The sequence below is a fragment of the Camellia sinensis genome, chromosome 7, assembly GCF_055761805.1.
Source record: "Camellia sinensis isolate YWXY chromosome 7, ASM5576180v1, whole genome shotgun sequence".
In the NCBI taxonomy this organism is placed as follows: Eukaryota; Viridiplantae; Streptophyta; class Magnoliopsida; order Ericales; family Theaceae; genus Camellia; species Camellia sinensis.
Window position 1 is genome coordinate 25,743,702 of NC_138967.1, and position 10,431 is coordinate 25,754,132.

A 10,431-nucleotide genomic window follows, 5' to 3' on the forward strand; every position below is an offset into this window, starting at 1 on the left:
TAGAAAAGTCTTTAGTGACGAATTTTTTAAAATGTCACTGAAAATGACAATTAGCGACCAATTTTATATTGTTGCAAAATATTTGATTTTACAAGACTAAACATTTAGTCGCTAATACCTCGTCACAAAATATCCCAATTTGGTCGCGAAAAACAAAATAATGACATTTTTAACGACAACTATATTTGGTCGCTAAAAGACAAATAACTTTCTTTACTACACTTTTTTGTCGCTAAAAATCAAACTTGGGATAGCTAAAAATGCACAAAAATTAAATGTCATCCAATCATACAAAAAAGAAAAAAAATTGACATCCACACATCAAAGACACTCCATTCCCAAATCATAATGAGTACATAGAAAGTAAAATTTTACAAAAATTAAAATTCAAAGTTTCCAAAATGTTTGATTCTGCTTTCAAAAAACTTTCAAAAATTGACATATCAAGTTGCAATCTCAAACTAATATCCTTGTCAATTGCTATGTCATCACTTATCCTGAAATGGTACAACAATTGATATCTAGTTCTTTACATATTTTTGAAGGACCTGCAGAATAAGATAATGATTAGAAGATTATACACTTCTACATCTTAAAGAAACACCAGTTCACATTGTCACATTCTCAACTTTTTAAATATACAAGGATCATTCACCTAATTAAGAAACTCATTTTTTATTTACATTTTTTAAGAACAGGGAATTTGCTAAAGTTATTGATAAGCTTACATGAATATTTCAAACTAACTGAAGTATGCATGTCAGATGCGCCAAACAACTTGAATACTTCCAAATGTGTAGAAATATAAACATGTTGAGGTTAGGTAGTAAATTATTTAAATTATTTTGCAAAGAAATATTACTAACCAAAGATGATCCATCTCACTGGGGGAAAAAAAATTGAAGATTGTTTACCTGTGTTGTTGATAGTGATTTCCTCGCTAGTTCTTTCAGAATAAGGTGCACCTGATGAAGAAAAGAAATAGAAACTAATCAATGATAAGAACTAAAATAAACTAGGATTTATATTTGAAGAGGATGCTCTAGAAAGAACTAAAATGTAAATAGCAATTACTTTTCTTAGATCAAAGCTATGTATTGAGAGACATTGCAAGTAAATTGACCCTTTTTGGTTTTTCCTTTTCCTTTGAGAAGAAGTGGCCCAAACTAGACACGCGAAAAATACCTTAACTCTCTCCTCTTCATTAGTGTCCATAATATATGCCATATACCTAGGACGTAGAATAAACATGATCAAAAGGTGCAATTAAATAAAATAAGGAACCATCCATGTCATAATCATTAGATATTCAAATGCTAGAAACGATACTTCTCCCTTAGCTTCCTTGTAACAATATATTGGTACCCATTAAAACAATTAATCAATAAACTAAATTTAAGCCAACATAAATGAAAACCTCTCTCATAGATACTTCTCCCTTGTTTTCCTGTTGATCCAGACTCGGCATACCTAATCCTTATTTCTTCCTCATGGAATTCTATGGGCAGTTCAGTTGTATGCAACTCTGAATATCTTGCAGTTCCTGAAAGAATGCCATACTTTACCAAAATTGCAAAACTAATGGTAAAACTAAAGTAAAAAGAAACAAAAAGCAGCATACATTCTGAGAACAGTACCAGAGGGTGACAATGGTGCAGCCTCTGCGACAAATCTATCATTCACTTGCTTGGATGAACAGTTGGACTGATCTTGGCCATGAAAGTATTTCATGATTGAACATGTTCCCTGTCAAAAGTATTCAAGAGCTAGTATCGAATATAATAATAAAAGAAGAAGAAATTATGTTTCAATATTTAAATGAGTGAGAAACCGGATAATTTGAAGGCACTACATGTACTGCAATATGCTCATCTCATGAAAGTTTTCGTTAGAAGAATGGTCTTAGATCGTGGTATCAGCCAGCACAACAGTTTTGAGAGTATCGACCAAATATGATTAGAGGAATATATTAAAGGACAATTTTGGAATCAATTGGATAAACTAATGTAACAATTATCTATTGGAGAGAAGAAAATTATAGATGGAGATTTCAACAGTCCAAAGCTCCATTTCAGCTACTAGACAGAAATCGGTAATAAACCTGCAATTGCAAAATTAAAATATCAACTCATATGAAGGAAATTAAAACTAGAGAAAGAATAATTAAATCTTGTATCTCCACACGTACCGGCGATATACAAAACCGGGTTGACTTTCAAGAACTGCCAAACAAAAAGTGTACAGAGAGCAGGGCACGTAATTCTCCTGCAATCCTTATTACAGCAGCGTGAGATCTAGGGGCAGAGAGGATTTGAATGGATGAGTTTTACATGTGTACTACCATCTCTGACCTTAAAGAGGGCTCCTCACCGACACTCAATTATGAAAATTGGAAAAAAAAACTACTATAGCACTAAGGAAAAAATATTGAGATAGTATACACATATTTGCAAGCCACTCCCCACATAGAACTTTGCATAACAGAATAATATCGCGAATGTTGCTAGAAAATGTGCTTAGTCCTTGTCAAGCTTACCATTGTAGGACGCAATGCCAATAATGTAAAAAGCCTACCTCAGCATCTCCCTTAACTAATAATTTGTAAAGAGCATTAGGACCAGAAAAAGATTTCCAATGCACAAATGGGCAAAGGATAGAAAATTCAGCTATTGTTCATGCAACTTACGCGGTGTTATAGAACGTCCTCACCCACACACACCAATAATAATAATGGTAATATTGTCTCCTTCCCGTAGTTATACTCTTAGATTATCTAAAGTAGCATTGCATCAGCTTTCTTTTCTTTCTTCCTTGCTCTTTTCCAATACACATTGCTTATGTTGTAATAATTTCAATATAGTTTTCCATTCCTTCTATGAAATTTTAATTTTCCATGCTCTTTTTCAACTTTTAACATTCAGTTCTTTTTCAAAAAAGAATTGAAACAAGAATTATTTAGATGATCCCAAATAATGGGGACAAGGCTTTGTTGAGTTGAATAGAGTCTTTTTTTTTTCTTTTGATAGGCATTTGGTTATTTTCTGAAAACTTCTAGAGCAGAAAATCTATGAATCTATCCTATAAGTTTTATGATAAAGTAGTATGGTACTAATGAATCTGTAAGTAAAGAGAGTTTGGTTTTATTCATGTACAAGCCAACATTTTTGCCTTGAATTATAACTCTACCCTTAATTTTTCATTGTTCTATATGTAAGTAATGAATGGTGCTTTTATTAAAATAAAAAGAACACTAACAAAAGATGCTTTGTATCTTTTATGTTTAGTATATACATGGTTGCTTCTCTTATTGCATTCTAATATCAGCTTATAAATTCATATCCAAGAGAAAAAGTATGATATTGGTGGCGGAATTCAAGCAATTTCTAGCATAAAAATAAAAACATAGAATACAGAGGAATACATAAATTCAAATTCAAGCAATTTGAATGAACACAAAGGAGTATATATATAGATATGTACATGTATATATGCTGTGTCTGTGGAGAGAGAGAGAGAGAGAGAGAGAGAGAGAGAGATTGAAAACACACCAAATCGCTATTGAATCCAAATTACTACGATCTCTGTTAGAAACCAAATCAATTTACTCAAACTTATATATATCTGCAAAAAAATTGAAGAAAATGAAGAATAAATGATATAAGATCTCAGAATATGTATATATATGTGCGTGTGTGTAGCTAAAAAAAATGATAGAAAATCTCATAAAATTGTGCATCAAGATGAAGATCTCAGCAGCCATGAAAATCATTGATTTACCTTCCGATTCAAGCTAAAGAACTCAGATCTTCAATGATCGATTCGGATTGAAGCTGAGATCAGTACAAAGATGGATTCGAATTGAAGTAAAGATCGATTCGGATATGAGGCGGCACAAAGATCGATTCAGACTAAAGCTAATGATCGATCAAAGTTGAAGATCGATTGAGTCAGAGTCCTAGACAGAGGAAACAGCTGAGATCGATTAAGTCCTAGCGAAGATCAATTCTTATATCGCGTATTTGACGATCTTTAGCAACCAAACTAATTCATCTCCAGCTTTTACCCACCTCAAACACACGGGTCAAGTATCTAAGTGAACATACGCGTTAATTTTTTTGGTCCTTAAAAGTCACTAGATAATTTTTTTTGGCCTATCATAAAGAAATACGGTGTATTCTTATAATTTTCTTTTAAAATTTATTTTTGTCCCTAAATGATGATTTTTAGAGACTAAATTCAATTAGTCTCTAAATATTAGTCTCTAAATCACTATTTTCTTGTAGTGTTTGCATTTTTATGCTTTGCACCAAATCTTACTTTAGCCCCTACATATGAAATCATGACAGTCAACCCCCTGCACTTTTGGTCAATTCCCACTTTGGTTCCTGCCCATGAAATTGTGACAATCAACCCTCTGTACTTTTAGTAAAATCTCACTTTGATCCCTGCACAAGTGTCAATGTCCCATTTCTGTTACTCAATTGTTTAAATCTTTAACAGTATCTAGTCATGTAACTACGACATGAGGGTAAGAAAGAAAATTCATTTACATTAGGATTTTGCATAAATTGGACCACGAAATTCTATTTTTCATAGTAACATAGTCTTCTATCTATTCATCTTTCTTTCTCTTTGATCTTTGTCGCATTTATTTTGTTTCAAAAGCTCTACTTTCTTACATTTTCATCACAATTTTTACCATACAAATATATATATATATATATATACATATATTGTATTATATAATAATACAAAGTGTATTGGTGGGAAACATGGGTAATTTTTCTCTCTTACCTTTATTTCATAGTCACATTCTTGTCACATAATTGGATTTTGTTAAAAATTTAAAAATGAAGTACCAAAATAGGGACATTGACACTTGTGTAGGAACCAAAGTGGGATTTGAGTAAAAGTGCAGAGGGGTTGACTATCACAATTGTCATGATTTCATGCGTAGGAGCCAAAGTGAGATTTGATGCAAAGTGCAGGGGTACAAAGTGTAATTTACCATAGATTTCAGAAACAATAATGTTATGATGATTTTATTATTTTATCACATTTTACATATCATCTCATATCTTATTATTGAATTGATATTCGTTATCAATATAATGATGACACATAACAAATTATACAATATATAATAATATTATCACCATGAACTCACTATACCCAAAAAAATGCTCCATTAGGAATGGAAAAGTGCATGAGTGTATATATCTGTCTTGTAACTAGTGAAATTCAAATTTCCCATGTTCTCAAAAAAAAATTTCTTCATCGGCTTTCTTTCTCTTTTTCTTATTAGATTTTTTTTATAATTGACTTTAAACTGTAATATCTTGCTTTATCTTTTGTTGATCCTTAACCGAGGCCACCTCTTTTGTCCCTCTCACCCTAACCACTATCTCACTCTCACAGATATTTTATCTCCAAATTCTCTGTTCTGCTATCCAAACGAAATTGTGTAAAAATTTTAAGATATGATTATTCTACGACCGAAAGAAAATTTATAGATAAATTCCTATGTCATATCTCAAATCTTTTTGTGTGTACAATGCATTTTCTGTTTATGTTGGATTGGACAATAAACATTTTGGATAAATTACTTGCAGATCCTTATAGTTGGATTATCAAAAGGCCCATCAATTGATCACTAAAAGTTGGTCCTAGTAAATCGTCGCTAAAAAAGATTTTTTGTGACGATATTTTACAAAATTTTCTTAATAGAAATTGAAAAAACTGAAAGGTGGTAAAAAAAAATTATGAGATTTATTGACTATTTTATTAAGCCATATAGTATTAATGTTCTAATATTTTGTTTTTGTTTGCAATTGACTAATTTGAATTATTTTGTCAATATGACTGAAAATATATGAAATTTGTAAGGTATCATGTGCACTTTAATGTTGATAGATTGTGTAAAATTGAAAATATGACATAACAATAATGATGACTTAATGGCCCTAATTGAAATTCCTGATTAGTGGAATTCTTTTCTTCAACTCTACGATTATTCAGTTTTTTTTTTTTTTTCCTATCTTTTTAGATTTTGTAATAATTCACTTTTAAGCTGTTATATCTTTCTCAATATTTTATCTTTTGTTGATGCTTAACGTATGTCATCTCTATTGTTCTCCTCATTCTAACTACTGTCTCACGGTTATAGATTATTTTATGTTTGAATTCTCTTTCTTCTATATCAGTAGTATTGTGTGAGAATTTCAAAATTTGATCCAACAATTGAAAGTGTATTAGGATAGAAGGTTTTCATAACCAAGGGCACCATGCCCTATCACACATTTTTTTTTTTTTTTTTGGAAGTGTTCAATGGTTTTTTCTTTCATTTAAGTGATCAATCACATCAAAGTCCTTTTTTCTTTTCCAGAGTTATATGATATTTTACTTTTACAATTTGCTTTTATATCTAAATTCTCTTTCTTTTGTATCAATAGAATTGTTCAAGAATTTCAAATTATGTTTCAATGATTGAAAGTGTATTAAGATAGAAGGACTCCATAACCAAGGATTCCATGCCCTATCTCACTTGTTTTTGGCGTGTATACAATGGTTTTTCCTTTGATTTGAGTGATTCATTGCATCAACCACATCAAAGTCCTTTTTTCTTTTCCAGAGTTATGTGATTTTGCTTTTGTAGATCATGCGCACGGTGTCATTTGATAATGTTCTTAGTTCTGATTTTCTATTTACAAACAATAAGAAACACATTTTTTAGTAAAAAATAAAAATAAAAAGTATTTAATACGCAATGTTAAAAAAAAATAATAATAAAAAAAACAAAAAAAAAAACACATGTTTGGTGGCTTGCTCTTTTAGCCAATTCTCAATATTTTGTAATTAATCAATATACAAAAGGGGAAGAAATTTTCAAACTAAGAAAACGGAGATTAATCAATAATTCTTATATTTTGAACTTGTGATCCATATAGTTCCATACTTTTTCTTATAATCCATTTAGTCATTTTGGATGTGTAATGACTTATTTGTCCATCACATTAAAGTGTCACATTTAAAAAAAAAAAATACACTAAGAAGTTTTTTTTTTTTTTTTTTTTTTAAAAATTTTTGGAGTGTCACAAGTTACATTTGAAAAAAGTAGACTAAAAAGTTTGTAGTTTTTTTAGAATGTCACATCATAACCGCCACGTTGTCATATTTGGAAAAAATATACTAACGAAATTTTAATTATTTTGGAGTATCACATCATACCCGTCACGTTGTCACATTTGGCAATAGTACACTAAAGAATTTTTAGTTATCATATCATACCCATCACGTTATCACATTTAGCAAAAGTACACTTAGCAATTTTTAGTTGTCACATCATACTCGTTATGTCATCACATTTGAAAAAAAATATACTAAGGAGTTTTTAGTTATCACATTATACCCGCCACATTGGAATGCAACATATTACATTTGAGAACAATACACTAACAAATTTTTAGTTTTTTTTTTTTAGTTTTACAATATACTCGCTACGTTGTCACATTTGAAAAAAGTACACTAAAGAATTTTTAATTTTTTTTGGAGTGACACATTATACCCATCATGTTGGAGTGTCATATTAATACCTGTCACATTGAAGTGTTACATCATACTTACCATATTAATAAAATGGTATAGTCGTCTATCAAAACACTACCAAAATTGAAAATATGACCACACGAAAAGAACCTCTCTACTAATAGGACTTAACAGAATAATAAAATAAACTTGGGATTAATTGGAGTACTTGTTTGTGAGATAAGATTTATTTGTAAATATCTCCAAAGGAAGGAAATCATAAACTAACTAAAAATAAAAGGGGGAAAAAATATTAAGCTAATTGTCTTAAAGCCCAAAGCTGAAAAAATACATGAGAATGCCCAAAAAAAAAAAAAAAAAAAAAAAAAAAAAAAACCTCAAAGTTTGAGTCTTTTAACAAAATAAATCTTGAGTTTTTAATTTTGTCAATTTAAACCTTAATCTTTTAATTTGTTGTCAATCTAAACCATTGGCCTATTTTTGTTATGTAAAATCGACAGAAAAATAGTATTTTAGCTATTAAATTCAATGTATTTCAATTTAATGATTGAAATACACATTTTTTGATCAATTTTATTTAATGAAAACAGACAAATGATATAGATTAAAAATAAATAAAAAATTTAGATTTTAAATTGACAAAATTAAAAAATAAGATTTATTTTGTTATAAGGGTCAAACTTTGGAATTTTTTTTTTATTTTTTTTATAATTTCTCCAAAAATTAAATAAAATTAATGGAATTGTAAACAAAAAAAAATGTGAAATATTAGCTTAATGATCTCAAAGCCTGGCCTGACTTATTTTTGGGCTGCAAAGCGAGGGCTTATGGGTTGAATATAATTTTAAGATTTTGGAATGTGTTCGGCTTCGTCCAGCCCAAGTCAAAACCCAAAATATCCGGTCCAGGCCATTAATTGCTCTTATACACAATAGGTTGGAGAATGAGAATACATAGCAATGGATGTCAACAAATGTCAACTATTCATAGAATCGAAGATAATTAGAGGGAATGAAAAAAAAAATAAAAAATAAAAAAATCATTGAATTTGAAATGGTTTCATTTTGTGGGTTGATTTATATGGAGACTCATAGCATCATGGGGATAAACATAAATAAGGAATTGTGTTTATGATATTCAAAAAGAAACGAATTGATGCATAACGTAATCAATGTCGGTTTCCTTTTGAGATTAATAACATTTATTTATCATATTTTGTATGATATCTTATGTTTTTATCATTGTTTATCATCTTATTTGCTTGTGATTTACTCCCTTGGGAAAAATGACCAAATATAATTGCAGAGACGAAGACGCACATGTTCACAAACATATGAGATTTTGATTACAATAATGTTTCTTGAATTTTGAAAAAAAAAATATAATGAGCTTACAACTTTTGTTTTCTGTGTTTGGTTGTAGTTAGTGAACAATTTTTTTTTCGTATTTTAGTTAATTTTCTTTTTATATGAACCTAATCTAAATGTATTTAAAAAAATAAAATATTTGTGAAGAAATCTAAAAAGAACTTTATAAATACAAAAAAAAAAAAAAAAGAGAAGAAAAAACTATTGAATTTTTATATTTTTTGTATTTGTAAGGTATCATGTGAACTTTAATATTGATAGCTTGTGTAAAATTGAAAATATGATATAACAATAATGATGACTTGTTAAATGGCCCAACTCATTGAAATTCCGCGTTACACCACTGTCTGTAACTAATGGAATTCTTCTCTTCAACTTGTGATTATTCAGCTTTTGTTTTCTCTACCTTCTTAGATTCTCTAATAATTCACTTTTAAGCTGTTATATCTTTAATATTTTATCTTTTGTTGATGCTTAACGTATGTCACCTCTATTGTTTTCCTCACTCTAACTATTGTCTCACGGTTAGAGATTCTTTTATCTTTTAATTGTCTTTTTTCTGTATCAATAGAATTTTGTGAGAATTTCAAAATTTGATCTAACAATTGAAAGTGTATTAAGATAGAAGTTTTCCATAATCAAAGGCTCCATGCCCTATCACAATTTTTTTTTTTTTTTTTTTTTTGGCGTGTACAATGGTTTTCCTTTGATTTGAGTGATTCTTTTGCATCAACCACATCAAAGTCCTTTTTCTTTTCCAGAGTTATATGATTTTACTTTTACAGTTTGCTTTTATCTTTGAATTATCTTTCTTTTGTATCAATTGAAGAATTGTTCAAGAATTTCAAATTATGATCCAATGATTGAAAGTGTATTAAGATAGAAGGACCTCATAACCAAGGATTCCATGCCCTATCTCACTTGTTTTTGGCATGTATACAATGGTTTTTCCTTTGATTTGAGTGATTCTTTGCTTCAACCACATCAAAGTCCTTTTTTCTTTTCCAAAGTTATGTGATTTTGCTTTTACAATTTACTTTTGTAGATCATGCGCAAGGTGTCATTTGATAATGTTCTTAGTTTAGGTTTTCTAATTAGAAAAAATAAGTAACACATATTTTTTTGGTAAAAAATAAAAATAAAAATAAAATAGTATTTAATACAAAATGTTTTGAAAAAAAAAAGAAAAAAAAAGAAAACACATGCTTGGTGACTTGCTCTTTTAGCCCATTCTCAATATTTTGTAATTAATCAATATACAACAGGTGAAGAAATTCTCAAACTAAGAAAATCATAAACTAACTAAAAATATAAGGAAAAAAAAAATATTAGGCTAATTGTCTTAAAGCTCAAAGCTGAAAAAATACATGAGAATGCCCAAAAACAAAAAAAAAAAAAAAACAAAAAATTAAAATTTAAAAATAAAGGGATATTTACAAAAAAAAAAAAAAAAAACAACAACAACAACCAAGGTTTGAGCCTTTTAACAAATAAACCTTGAATTTTTAATTTTATCAAT

The 10,431-nt window shown here is 29.2% G+C and overlaps 1 long non-coding RNA gene across 2 annotated transcripts; it reads right to left on the reverse strand.

Annotated features, from left to right (window-relative positions):
• Positions 1-316: 316 nt before the first annotated feature.
• On the reverse strand, positions 317-3,688 carry LOC114303876 (uncharacterized). Of its 2 annotated transcripts, XR_014334535.1 has the most exons (6): positions 3,549-3,688; positions 1,638-1,746; positions 1,418-1,543; positions 1,186-1,231; positions 915-965; positions 317-548 (listed from the first exon to the last, which is right to left on the reverse strand). It is a non-coding gene; the product is annotated as an uncharacterized LOC114303876 (long non-coding RNA). The 2 variants fall into 2 exon arrangements; XR_014334536.1 differs by lacking the exons at positions 1,418-1,543; positions 3,549-3,688 and having other exon boundaries at positions 1,638-2,181.
• Positions 3,689-10,431: the final 6,743 nt, after the last annotated feature.